We start from the raw sequence: 12,921 nt of genomic DNA on the forward strand, positions 1-12,921 counted from the left end.
ATATAAGTAATAGGGCATAGCAGTGCTGTGTGGGAGTTACGTACAAGATAGCATTCTGCTGAAACACTGCACATCTGCATTGTGTATTGACCACATTAGGTTGTTGATAGATGAGGAGGTCTTCATCAGGAGACAAACTCTTTGAAGAACAGATCTTAAAGTATGTGTTTTCTCAGTAGGTTGGAAAAATGTCAAGACTGGTACAGCCACTAATCAGGTTATACCATGCTGAAGGGTGTGATTTTTTTCATTGTCATATTCTGTTAAAACAACGAGCTATTGACGTACTGCAAGCCTAATAAACATGCTAAACACTAAAGGCCATGTTTGCTCTGAGTGTTGAGTACAGTTACAATCAAGAAGATTATTAAGACTGGAAGGTATTCAAAATAAGAGGAAAGAAGCATCTGAATTTTGGATGACAGTGTAAAAATATTGATAAGTGATGTCTAGGTCACTGGAAAACAATCAGCCACAACTTAACAAAACACTAAGTAATACCACCTTGCCTGGCATAGTGGCAAATCAAGTCACATTTTTCTGTTCTTTCTTGCTGCTTGCACCCTAGATTGGAGTTCCTTTTCGCTATCCAAATGACATAAGCAAATAGTCTGCAAGAAAAATAAGTTTGTTTCAGTGTCACAGATTAGCTGGCTCCATGTCCCTGGACAATGAGATAATTTGAACAAAGTCCATTACTTAAATGGACTCTTTTTGGTCTTTTCTTAATCCTGAATGGCAAAGTACAAGACTTGCATAATGGGAGTACTGTATAGAAAATGCTGACAAAAAAAGCTCTGACTCTGGCCTGTCAGAACACAGTGAGAGTTTTCCTGTTGCAAACCATCCTTCTTAGGTCTCGTCAAATACTAGATCTGGGAGAGAAAAGTAACAGTTTTTCCTAATGTTTTATATTAGTTTACCTTAACATACACAACGGCAAAGCTTCTGTATGCATGAATCTGAAAATGGGAAAAGAAATCTCTATTGATTGTCTCAGCAAGGACTTGTCCTTCCTTCACTTACGCCTGTGGCAAAGCTTCTAGTAACTTCAGTGATGAGATCAAGACCTAGGACACCTTTCTGCCCTGAGAAATCGGGCCATTTAGTTAGGTGCTTGTGTGTAGTATTTAGCACAGTTGCAGATGTCTTGAGCATATATAAAATTAAGCACATGTTATAAAAGCAAATACCTGCTCTACATTCAGCTTAAAAGGCATCTTCACGCCTCTGCTGGGTGGAGGTCTACGGTGATACCTACTCACTTGTAGCGACTGGCTGCGGCCGCTGCTGAACGGCAGAGACAGAGCTGGTCCCATACCTTTGTTACCTAGAGAGGTGGTGCGACATCAACATCTTAACATCTTTTCTCACTTTACTTATGCTTGGGTAAGAGATAGCTTATACAATGCAAGCAGTGTTCTTTTTTCCCCTTTAGCTGAAAGTCATCTCCTTTATCGCAGAGTGTACCGCGGCTCAAATAATTTCAGGGTTAAAGCAGACCCTTGAACTTACAGTGTTTAATGGATTTGTAATTAGGCCATGTATCCCTGTGAGAATGGGCAGTCTGGGAATTTGCCAGGATTTATAGGGGGATTTAGTAGCCTACTGAAAGTTTCCAGACCTATTAAATTCCTTAAGAAGTTTTAAAGACACCACCTATTTAGACAGGGAAGGATTTTGAACTAGGGCGTCTCTATACCTAAAACTGAGAGACCTGAAATAGAAAAATGCTTATTTTGCAGAGAACAAGGAGAAGTTTGAAGGATTTTATAATTTAAAGTGCAGAAATAGATTTTCAAAATTATCTTGGTAACACCTGGCTGGCTTAAACAATATGATGTGTGTTTTCTCTGAGAATTTGCATTTGCATGTTTGATAAGACATGAATATTAAAATACACATTAACCAGGCACTATATATGCATCATACTGTAGGTATATGACTACTGCTACTTTCTGATCTTTGAATGCATAATTGTATTTTAAAAAATCATGAAGTATTTGCTTTCCTCCATGCTACTTATTTGCCATTTATAAGGTTCTATGGGATTACATCATTCTGTATCTTTTGGGGAGATCAGATAGTGTCTGTTAAATGCCAGGTTATTTTATTAGGAAGTCCTAGTTTATTCTAACTCATAGCTGAGAACAAGTATGAACTTCTGTTGTTGTTTACTTTCCAGAGAGGAAGGGCAAAATACATATAACCTAAAAATACTTTCTTCCCCCTACTCCAGATCTCAGTGCTTTGGATTAAGCTTTTATCTTGGACAGGGTGGAGGGTAAGGGAAAGGAAACGCAGAAAACAAATGGTCAGTTTTCTCTTAGTAGCACAAAACTGCTATTTTTTTCTGCCGGGTTAAAGATACACAAAACATAATTAGCCGCCTTCTCTTTGTTCAATGACTACCCTGTAAGAAGACCACACAGCAATAAAAATGAGTCAGCTTACCTGTATAGCAAAGTGAGTGTAGAACTTTCTTTAAATTTGACCTGTTCAGATCTATTTTTGGATTAGCAGAGGGTTTGACTTGTGAAATGCGGCTCTTGGCTCAAATTCAGAATTTCTTTTAACTGTAATGTATATCAGCATCTCTCAGGCTAGTTTGGGTCCATACCCGTATCTCCATACTTCAGCAATCTGAATGTACTTGTTGGTGTTAAATTGGTTGCAAAGTTCAGGTTGTACAGCTACAGTGAGTTTAAGTAAGTCTTGTTTAAATACAAGAATATAAATTCAGCTGTTTCTGTAACTATCTCTGTTACCTCCCCCATTACTTGACCGATGGCATCCTCAGTACTAAAAACATGTTTCTAAAAATGCTGACTGTTGTGAGTAGTGAGATAAACAGAAAAATAGTAGTGTCTGCCTTGTGCCTAATTGCTTGTGTTTTATCTATAGAAAGACATACAGAATTTTTATTTACACAACCTCAGAGTAGCTCTGTCACCTGTGGGTAGAGTAATTCCGTTGAGGTCTTTGGCATTACATTGGATTTATACCACTGATCATCCAACTTAGCAGCATAGACTTTGGCCTTCTTTAAATGATAGCAGCAGCAGGAGTTGATAGTTCATTGTGTCACGCTGTGAGTTCTTAAAATATAATCAAAACTATCAATCTGAAGAGTTTCTGGAAAACAAATGTGTAGTTTAAACATCAAGCACAAACTGTCCCTTCCTCTTTCTTCACTGAATTAGCTTTTGAAAGGCCAAGAGCTGCTGCAGAGATAACAAGGACTGAAGAATTTACAGCAGGTGGTACCAACTGTGCAAGTACAACTCCCAGCCAAAATAATCTGACACCCAGCTGTGGAGAAGCCTGGGGGATCGGAGAGTGACTCAGGCGGAAGTGAGAAGAGAGAATCTGGCTGAAGCACCAAGCCTGTTCCAGAAGTGTGTTGTTATTCTCTCTCACTCAGTGAGATAACCCCAGGGAATGCCATGTTAAAATTAAAAAAAGACTTCTGGTTTGTTGACCAGCTAAATGTATTCCTTCCTATCCAAAAAGAAACAGTGAATAGCAAGTATGAACTGCTGTATCTGATGATGAAGGATGCCTGGTATAGCATGAGTGAAACTAGTGAGTTGAGAGTGGAAGCATGCCTCTCAGTGCTGCGCCGTGGCAGGGCCCTAGTCACCCCAGTGAGACTTGGAACTGTGTTGGGGAAGTCTTGGGTCCAGTTCTGCCACAGCCCTTGCTTTGCAGTGCGAGGTTGGTAACTGGAATTGCTCCAAGCTAGGAGACACACAGACACACACACATGCACACACGCACACACACGCATACACACGCGCACACACGCACTCACTTGTGCAATGCTTTTGCATTATTTGGGGGACTGCCACAGGCTTACGGTGCAGACATGGAGAAATAGCTTAACTGGTTTAGGTCTCTGTTTCTTCACTGGTAGTGGTGATGATGTTAGACGCTATACCTGCCTTTGCCAAGCAGATGTGGACATATCTGCGGATGGAGAAAACTAAACATTAATAAGAGCAAATTCTGACAGTTATTTTTATAGGGTATAATAGTACTTTCCTACTTTGGGTGCATTGCAATTCTTGCTTCCTTCTCACCATGTGTGAAGACCTAGAAAATACACTTGTTTAAATTTCTTTGTGTGGAAATTGTGACATCCATTCTTCATTTCTGAGGACTGGAAATTGTAGTATTTATTTTGTGAAAATTCTTATGAAATACAGTAATGTGTTTATGTAATTTCTGCAGGTTTTCATAGGCCTTTAAGTTTTTCTTGTTTTAGAATTTTGTTACAATCACGATTTGAACTTCACTTCAGCAAGACTTCCTCTGAAAAATATTCAGAAATGCTCAGAACTAATAATTCTTTTCCTTATTTTCATACTTTAAAGAAGTATTTCTGTCAAAGCTGTTCTCATTTATATGAGCGAGTGGTGCAAAGTAATGGTTATAAAATAACGCAAGTCCTCACTAAGTACACAGCTAGCTTGTTTCACTTTGCTTCTCCTTATTCTGCATGTATGATTTTACAGCATTCTGAATCCTTCTACAGTTTCAAAAATAGTTTTCTGTAGCTAGACTTACCTCCTTTTATTTTATAGAGGGATGGTGTACCTCTCCAGCAGTCTGTTCTTTCTGTGGATGATCCCAATCGAGCACAAACGCTGAAAGGCTCTCCTAGTAGAAATCCACTTTTGCCCTTTGGGAAGGTCCTATGCAACCTCTTCCAGGCAGCAAAGGAAGGATGGCTAATTTGTGAATTTGTTCACAGTGGAACTTAAAGCATTGCTAGCGATAATAAAACCAGGGGGAAGACCATAGTGGGTAAGAGACATGTTAGTCTTGCAACATAGGCAGCATACTTGATTGGTGCTTATTTGTTTTTTTTGGTACCCAGTAGTGTAAAATTCATCTTTCACTTGAACAACATAGTTCAGACTTCTTGTTTTACAGAACAGTAGCTCTGAGTTGTGACTCTTCTGTTTCTGTCTCAACTTGTCAGGCTGTGTATTGTACTTATGGTGTGTTCGGCTTAGTGAGAGAACAAAAATGAATTTACAGCATCTCTATGTTCATCTGATCTTGACCATCCTCAGAATCTAGTGCAGTGTGTTTGCCTGGTGTGTATTTACACTGAGTTGGCCTTGCCCTATGCATTTTTAAATTTCAAATGTAGCATAAATAAACTTCTATTTACATTGTGAGATTTCCTGTTTCCATTTATAGTTCCTAATTTCTTCATAGAGAGGTTTCTTTTACCTTGTATTTTACTCAAACTTTTCTTGACAGTTTTAGGTAAATACTATATTTGCTTATGCATCATTTACAGCTGTTACTTTAAGTATGGGAAGATCAGTTCAAACTATGTGATATGCCGTGTGACGTTATTCATGGTTTTTCAATGACTGGATGCTCTAACATTTATAAGTTACATTTGTTTCCACCTGAGACAAAAAATAGTTGTCCTCAGCATACATTATTGCCCTGATTATTAATTTTTGGTTACAGATAGGAATTTGTTTTTACTATGTAAATAATACTTTGCTCTGATAAAGATGGCTGAGCAAAAATAAAATTCACAATAATGTTTGTAAATACTTATTCCCACTTTTTCCCAGGTTTTGTCTGCCATACGGTCTGAAACACTGCAGAAACACCCTGCTATATCTTGGATAACTTAACGTTAGATATCTCGGATGATCATCTTAGTTGATACGGGATGGTAGTGATAAAGAAAAGGTATTTTACCTTTTATCGTATGGGTGGGTTTTGGTTTTTTTAGACTTTGTCTGAGGTGGATATTGGTTTCTTAAGAAGCTGACTGTTAAAGATAGTTGATTCTGCTGGGATGGTAAATGAAAATGTGCTGTATCTTTTATAAGGTCAGCTCAGTAGAATGAGATTAAAATTTGAAGTGTGTGTAAGAAGACTTAAATGTGTGCTAATGTCATCTGTTTGGGGTTTTGTTCTGGTTTTTGATGAGCTTGTACTCACTGGAGAAACCTTCCTAGCGTTCAGATAAACATTAAAACATTCTATAATGGTGACATTGGCTACAGCTTCCCTATTGCCAGCATGTTTAAAGCTGGGAAGACTCATGATTTTTGACAGGTGTAGCAAAATCATTGCTGATATAGTCATCTTAATAGTTTAGTTATGTGGAGATTAAAGGGTAAGATTTCTCAGATGTTTTTGCTAATAATGATTAAAACAAAATCGTTTTTAATTACCTTCCATATGATTTAATGGCGATTAGAGGGAATAATCCAAATTTGTTTGGGATTTAAAAATTAACCATTTCTGCTTGCAGCATTTTAGGAGATGAGAAATTTGAATCAGCTGATACCCAGTTAAGATTTTCATAGCTGTTTTAAGATTAATACTGAATTTCCAGGTTTAGTTATTTTAAAGGTATTGACAAGTGATACTTTATTTTTAATTTTCTTCTCATCCTGTGATGGAGGAGCACAGTAAGGTTTTCCAGCATAATCATAGAATCATAGAATGGTTTGGGTTGGAAGGGACCTTAAAGATCAGCCATGGGCATAGATACCTTCTACTAGATCAGGAATAATAATAGTGGTAATAATAATAATAACAATGATTAGTCTTCTGTATCAGACTCTAATAAAATAAGAATGCACCCAGAGTTGATTTGTTTGAGCTGAGATACACAGAAAGCTTAGAAAGCAAAAAGAGGGGAATATAGATAGGTGGATATGTAGTATTTCTCTAATGTTGGTAAGGCTCAGGAACAGGTGTAGCTTGGTGTTACTACTCCTCTTTGAACTGTGTTTGTCTCATGCATAATTGCAGCTGAGACTCAAAAAATTTAGAAATTCTGAAGTTCTAAAAGTTTACCTTGCTGGACCATTTGCTAAATTTAAAGAATTTAGTTGCTGGTGTAAGAAGAACAGCTTGATTAAATAAAGAAATATTGGAGGAGATGACACCACTGGCTTTCCATGAATAGGTTTTGCTAAAAGAAAATGAATGAATATGTTTGTTGCATTTATTGCAGCTGAAAAAATTCGCATAGAAAATGTCAGCCATAATATATGCTTTAGTTACAAATGTAATTGTACTATTCATTTTGTTAAGCTGTGACCTGCTTTGTTTGTATGTATCTGCTTTAATGGAAAACTGCATTAATACCCTGCTGTGAAATCCTGACTTCCCTGGGGCTAATCAGATGATCTCTCAGGAATAACTTAAGAATACTGTGTTAAAAGGAGCTCCTGGCACATTTCCCTTTTAGATACTAATAGCCTTCCCAAATGATAGCCAAAATAAGGTGCAAGATGGAAGCAAATGGAAGCTTGTACATTTTTGGAAACACAGTCATTGTTATAATTTCTTTTGAAATGCTAATATTTTACTCCTTCCAGAAGAAGCCTTTCTCTGTTCTAGCTCTTGGGAAGATCTGCAAGGGCACTCGATAATAAATACAGAACACAGAAAGACAAGTTAAGCAGCCAAACATCTAAATAAGTGGTAGGTGGGCAGAGATATCCTTGAAGTCGCTGGAAGCTGAGTGCCCAGGAGTACTGAAAACAGAATTTCTGAGTTTGAAAATATGGGTCACAGTGGGTTTCAATGCATTTCCTTCATATTCAGCATGACACACGTCTGAAAACTTGTCTTTGATTCTATCTCTGCATGTGAGCATTTCTGCAATACTGCTGTGTTTTTCCAAGTTATTCTCACATGGGCTGTGTGCTTTTTTACAGTAAAAAGAAGCGGTGCAAGAATGTTTGAAATCTTGTAGAGGTTTCTAACATAGCATATACTGCTACCATTTATTTCTGGGTGCTATTTAAGATGATGCAATTTAACATGCTAGAATTATCCTCTACCAAAAAAATGTAACATTTCTGGATTTTGTATTTTCTGAAGGAGAATTTTCTGTGGTTACCTGACAGGGTATGCTCAAGGAAAATTTCTGTTTTCTAGAGCTGGAGCCATTTATGGTACAAGTCTCACCTGCTTTCCATTAGAATTTGAATTCATAAATTATTTACATGCTTTTGGAAAAAATCTAGTCTACCTTATAAATTCTTTTCTCCCCCTTAATGTACCAGAAAATGGGTTTAATTAGGGCCCTATGGACATACTGGTTCTTTATCAATCAGCTTCCATTCTTAGTAGGGATTTTTATTTAATTTACTCCATTTCCCATGTGACCTGCTGAAGTGATATATTATAGCTGAATGGGAGCTTACCATATGAGGGAATGGTGAAATGTCATTGTATGAATATAAATGGAAGACATTTGAAACTGTCCAAGAGCAATGCTAGTGATTAAACGAATGCTCTGAAACATGTAGCACTGCCACAATAATATGACTGTCTGTTAAAGGACGTCCTGGTGTGGTATAATTCTAAGTCACTTAGTATTAGAAGAATGAAGACTGGGAAGCAGCCCCAAGCCCATTAATGGCATATCTTCAAAGCATGTCTGGGATAAAGCCCATTAAAGACACATCTTCAAAGCATGTCTGGCATAGTTGGATTCAAAATGTGAGAACTTGATCTCAGAATAAAATTCTAATAAATTTTTAAGCAGGAAGAGTGGTTTGGGACAGGAGGTGTGTCATGAAGCTCCCCAACCAAAAGAAGTCCAAGACTTAAAAGCTGAGTCTTAAGTCAACTAATACAAACTGAGGAATTATCTGTTATTTATATGAAGTCTATTGATTAATTAATGAGATGGAGTTTTAGTAATTCTTCTGCATGCTCTAGACACGACTGTTAAAATACTTACTGTCTTGAGTCTTTTCCTTGCAGCATGATGGTGAAGTAGATTTGTTCTGTTACCTGCAAAAAAGCAGACAGTTTGAGAACCCTCACCGAGTGGTACCAGCACACAAACATAACAGTTTTCCTTCTCCCCAGTGCTCTGCACTATTGTTCTGCTCAACTTTAAAGAGATTGTGGTGTCTGCAGCTCTGACTGAGCTGGACAGAAGGGAGGGTCCTTCCACTTCTGAAAACCAGGGTGGCTTTCTCTGTTCCGTCGTCATGCTTGGTCATTCGTCAGAGATCCTACATGCACAGGGTGACTCCCACCTGTCTCTTTTGATTCTGGGCTTTGGATCTGCTTAATCACTTCTTACCTGATGTTCATTTATGGACATTTTCCTATGTGCATTTCATTGTGTTCAGGAAACAAGCTGTACGGTTGTTTAAAAAACAAAAAAGCAAGGTTTACATGGGGAAAAAGGGTGAGAAAGCATGACTGTAGTCTGGCAGGTTACAGCCTTCCTCAGTAAGGTGAAGGGAATCCTGGGAACTGCTCTTCTGTTTCACATGTTTTAAAATAAATATGTAAACTGTGATTTCTGTATTGCACCTTCCACCAGATGAAGAGAATACTTTTCAAAACCGTTTATTGTTGTTACTAAACAGAGTGAAATTGCTCATCATACAGGTGGAATGTTAAGAAACGGAAGAAAGCAAAACAATGGCTGATTTGGAAATCTAACTTGAGTGTTTCCATTCTTTCTCCTTCTAAGGTTATGCTTACATGTGTTTGAATACCATCCAGTGTTTCAGTACTATCTCACATAGGCGATAAGTAACACTTTCTTCACTTTTTGCTAGGTGCGTAATATGGACCACTTTAGCTGTATCGATAATTTGAGATTTTTAATAGAGAAAATAACTTCAGATCTCATTCTCTGCAGTACCCACTTAACCATTTGGTACTTTTGTTGTACTTAGCAAAGAAAACGGCATGCTTTTGGAACTGCTTTTGTAGAAATGTAGGCTGCAGCTGGACATTGCCATGCAGATAAAGCAGCAAATGTAGAACAATGATGTCCTGATGTAGCTACACTAATAACTTTTCAAGGTAATTCACTGCTTAATGTCTCCTAGAAAGAAGGGCGTTGGGGGGTATAAGCCAGTTCATTATAGTAAGGGAAGTTTTCTCAGCTGTGCTGTCCTAGTGACGACTGTAGAGGTAATCCCACTGTGCAGCACAGAAGCAGGAGGTTTGAGAGAGTTGAGAATGTCAGTTGTGCCTCCTGAGATGAAACAGGTACATCTAAATGCAGTTAAACTTCAGTCTTTATAAAACAGAGGAAGATGGTGTGCTCACAGGGAGGAGAGTTGGGTTGTCTGATGAGCTAGATCAGGGTATGCTGGAAGATAACAGCTGTCCAGTTAAATGTGATTTGCTTTGTTCTGAGTTTTTGATGGAGTTTACAGAGACTACATGGGGGGAATATGTCTAGGAAACTTTCCCTTTAGATTCTGTCAGTTGAGTAAAACTTATAAAACAGGAAAATATAGCAAGGCTGTGTTTCAGCATGGTTTTTTTTAGCACTTTCAGTTCTAGCTTGACCACATTGGGGTAGGTGGGCAGGAAAGTAAACTGAACTTTAGGGAAACAATACGTCAGATAGTAATTACACTCAGGGTAAGAATGAGTATGAGTTTCCTAACGAAAAGATGTTTTTCAAGTAGTTTCACTTAGCAGGCTGACTGCTTTGTCTCAAGTATTTTGTATCAGTGTATTGATGTATTGGCATCTGTCTCTCACTGATCCACACTCTGTAAGTGAATTGTACTCTCCAGACTGCGAATAAAAAGCCAGTCATATTTTCTCATAGCTGTAGGCCCACTTGCCAAGCTGCTTGTATTACCAGGTGTTACTCTGTTGAAGTTTCAAGCAAAGTTCCTGGTCTTCTCTCTGGGAGATAAATGAGTAATTTTTGGAAGATTTAGGATGGAAAATAGGCCCGGTGGGACATGAGGTAAGTTGTACCTATAGGACAGGTGCATATACAGTTGAGAAGCTGTTCAAGATTTTCTGTATATAAACTTTGAGAGAAAACAAGGTGCAGTCTTGTGTTGCTCATGATCAAGTTTGAGGAATACGAAGAAATACTAAACTTCATAATCTATCCACATCTCTGCCATTCCTAATGAGCCCACTATCCTAAATTAGAGGTGCTGTGTATGTAATTTGAATGTATCTTACTATAATAGAATCTTCTCTTTGCTGTTCTTAGGTTTAGCAACTGTAATTTAGATTTCGTATTTCTGTCTGAAGTTAATTGTTATTCCTCGTAGTTCAGGAGAAGCTGCCAATGGATGCCTAATCAAGAGAACTCAAGCTAAATTATGCTTCATGTCAGTTAATTTTAGATTTTGTGCCTGTGTTCAGAAGAGATCCATCCCATCCCATAAACAAGAACAGCATTATTTCTTTGAGGAAATTATTGAAATAAGATTTTTGGAGTGAAAATTTCTTCTGTCCAAAACTCACAGTACTTTGCTTTTGCTCCTGCTCTTTTAAAATTGTGCACTTTTGGCAACCATTTAAATACATCTTCCCAACATAAAAATTTTCCATACAAATTTTTCCCCAGAATGATAGTTAGGGATTGGGAATAAAAAGTGTTATTTTAGGACATGATAGGGGAAAGAAAGAAATACTCAATTATACAGAAGTTAAGCAAAATACTAGTGCATTACAGTGCACACAGAAAACAAAGCCAAAGCGTGATAGCCAGTACTGGCACCCATCAAAGAATTCCAAACCCCCTTTATAAATGAGCAGGATTGTGTTTGCTCTGATAACAGGCTTCAAGCCACACAGAAAATAAAAAGCTGTCAGGCATCCACAGCACTCAGGCAAACATCTCCTGAAGAAAACAAAATGCTTCTGTCTTCTTGTGGTATGCTCTCAGTCACCTTTATTACAGCGTACTTGTTGGCTCTAGTATCTGTAGGAACACAAACAAGCAATCACGAATTCATGTCGGGGGGTGGGATATGTTTAAAAATGTAAGGGTTCCATATTGTCTCCAAGGATTAAATATAATCCATGTTGACGGGAGAGTAAATAGTAACAAGTAAGCCCCAAATAATGAGACCTTCTGGCCATTACTAACCTGGACTGATTTTTACCAGCTCCTCAAAGTGCATTTGAAACTTTTTCATGTCAATCTTAATGAAAGATCAGAGCATTGATCCTTGTCATAATGGCTTAATATGGCAAGTGTGTGAAAATCTTAATGAACTATAGAGTATCAGAGTTCAGAAACCTGAGGAAGTCACAGAGTAAAAAACACAGTTGTGCAGATGCTGTTGACTACTGGTGTGGAATGCAGAATTTCAGAAAAATCAATGTCAGGCTTCGAAAACAATTTGAAGTCTTAAACCAAATGAGTTATATTTGATGCTGTTGTAGAAAGTCAAAATTTCAATCGATGCCGTTCCTTCATTTTTCAGATTACCTCTCAGTGGAGCATGGCAGAGAGTTTACCCTTGAGATGACAAGTACAGGTCATTATGGCTCCAGACAGGCCAAATACAGAATTCTTCTCCTTGAGAGAACTCCATCAGGAGCTTTATTCGTTTTGATACGTAGCTGTATTCTGTTTTTCTGCAGTATTCTGTTTCCATCTGACAAATTATACTATGAAAAGCTGATGACATTGGGTCTAGGATCGCAGAAATTTGTTTTCCAGATACTTGAATTCTGTCAAACCAGGGGGAGGTGCCAAGCAATTTGAAACTGTTCTTAGTGCAAGGAATGACTCTTAAAAACCCCAAAAGATAGTGCTGAGGCAGCACTGAAATTCCTAAATGATTCTTGTGGCTGTGTAATTTATCTCCTAACGGCACAAGGCTGAGAGAGGAGCCAGTCCTAAAGTTTCTGTGGAGCATCTCTGCTGGGACAGCTTTTGTCTAAGTGTTCATTCAGCCACACGAGCATTTCTAATTTGTTCAGGCTTTCTGAGATTTTATCTAGCTGCTTTTCTGACTTCCCCGCCCCCCCAGTGCACATTCTAGTGTAAGGAATACGACCTCATTGTCCCTTCAGTGCCTCATGTTCTTTCGGGCATTGCAGAGTAACTCTTCCACACCCAGCTGCTATGGTTTTGTGTTGTTTATTATTTTGTTTGTTTGGCATTTATACTGA

The sequence above is a fragment of the Gavia stellata genome, chromosome 11, assembly GCF_030936135.1.
Source record: "Gavia stellata isolate bGavSte3 chromosome 11, bGavSte3.hap2, whole genome shotgun sequence".
Lineage (NCBI taxonomy): Eukaryota > Metazoa > Chordata > Aves > Gaviiformes > Gaviidae > Gavia > Gavia stellata.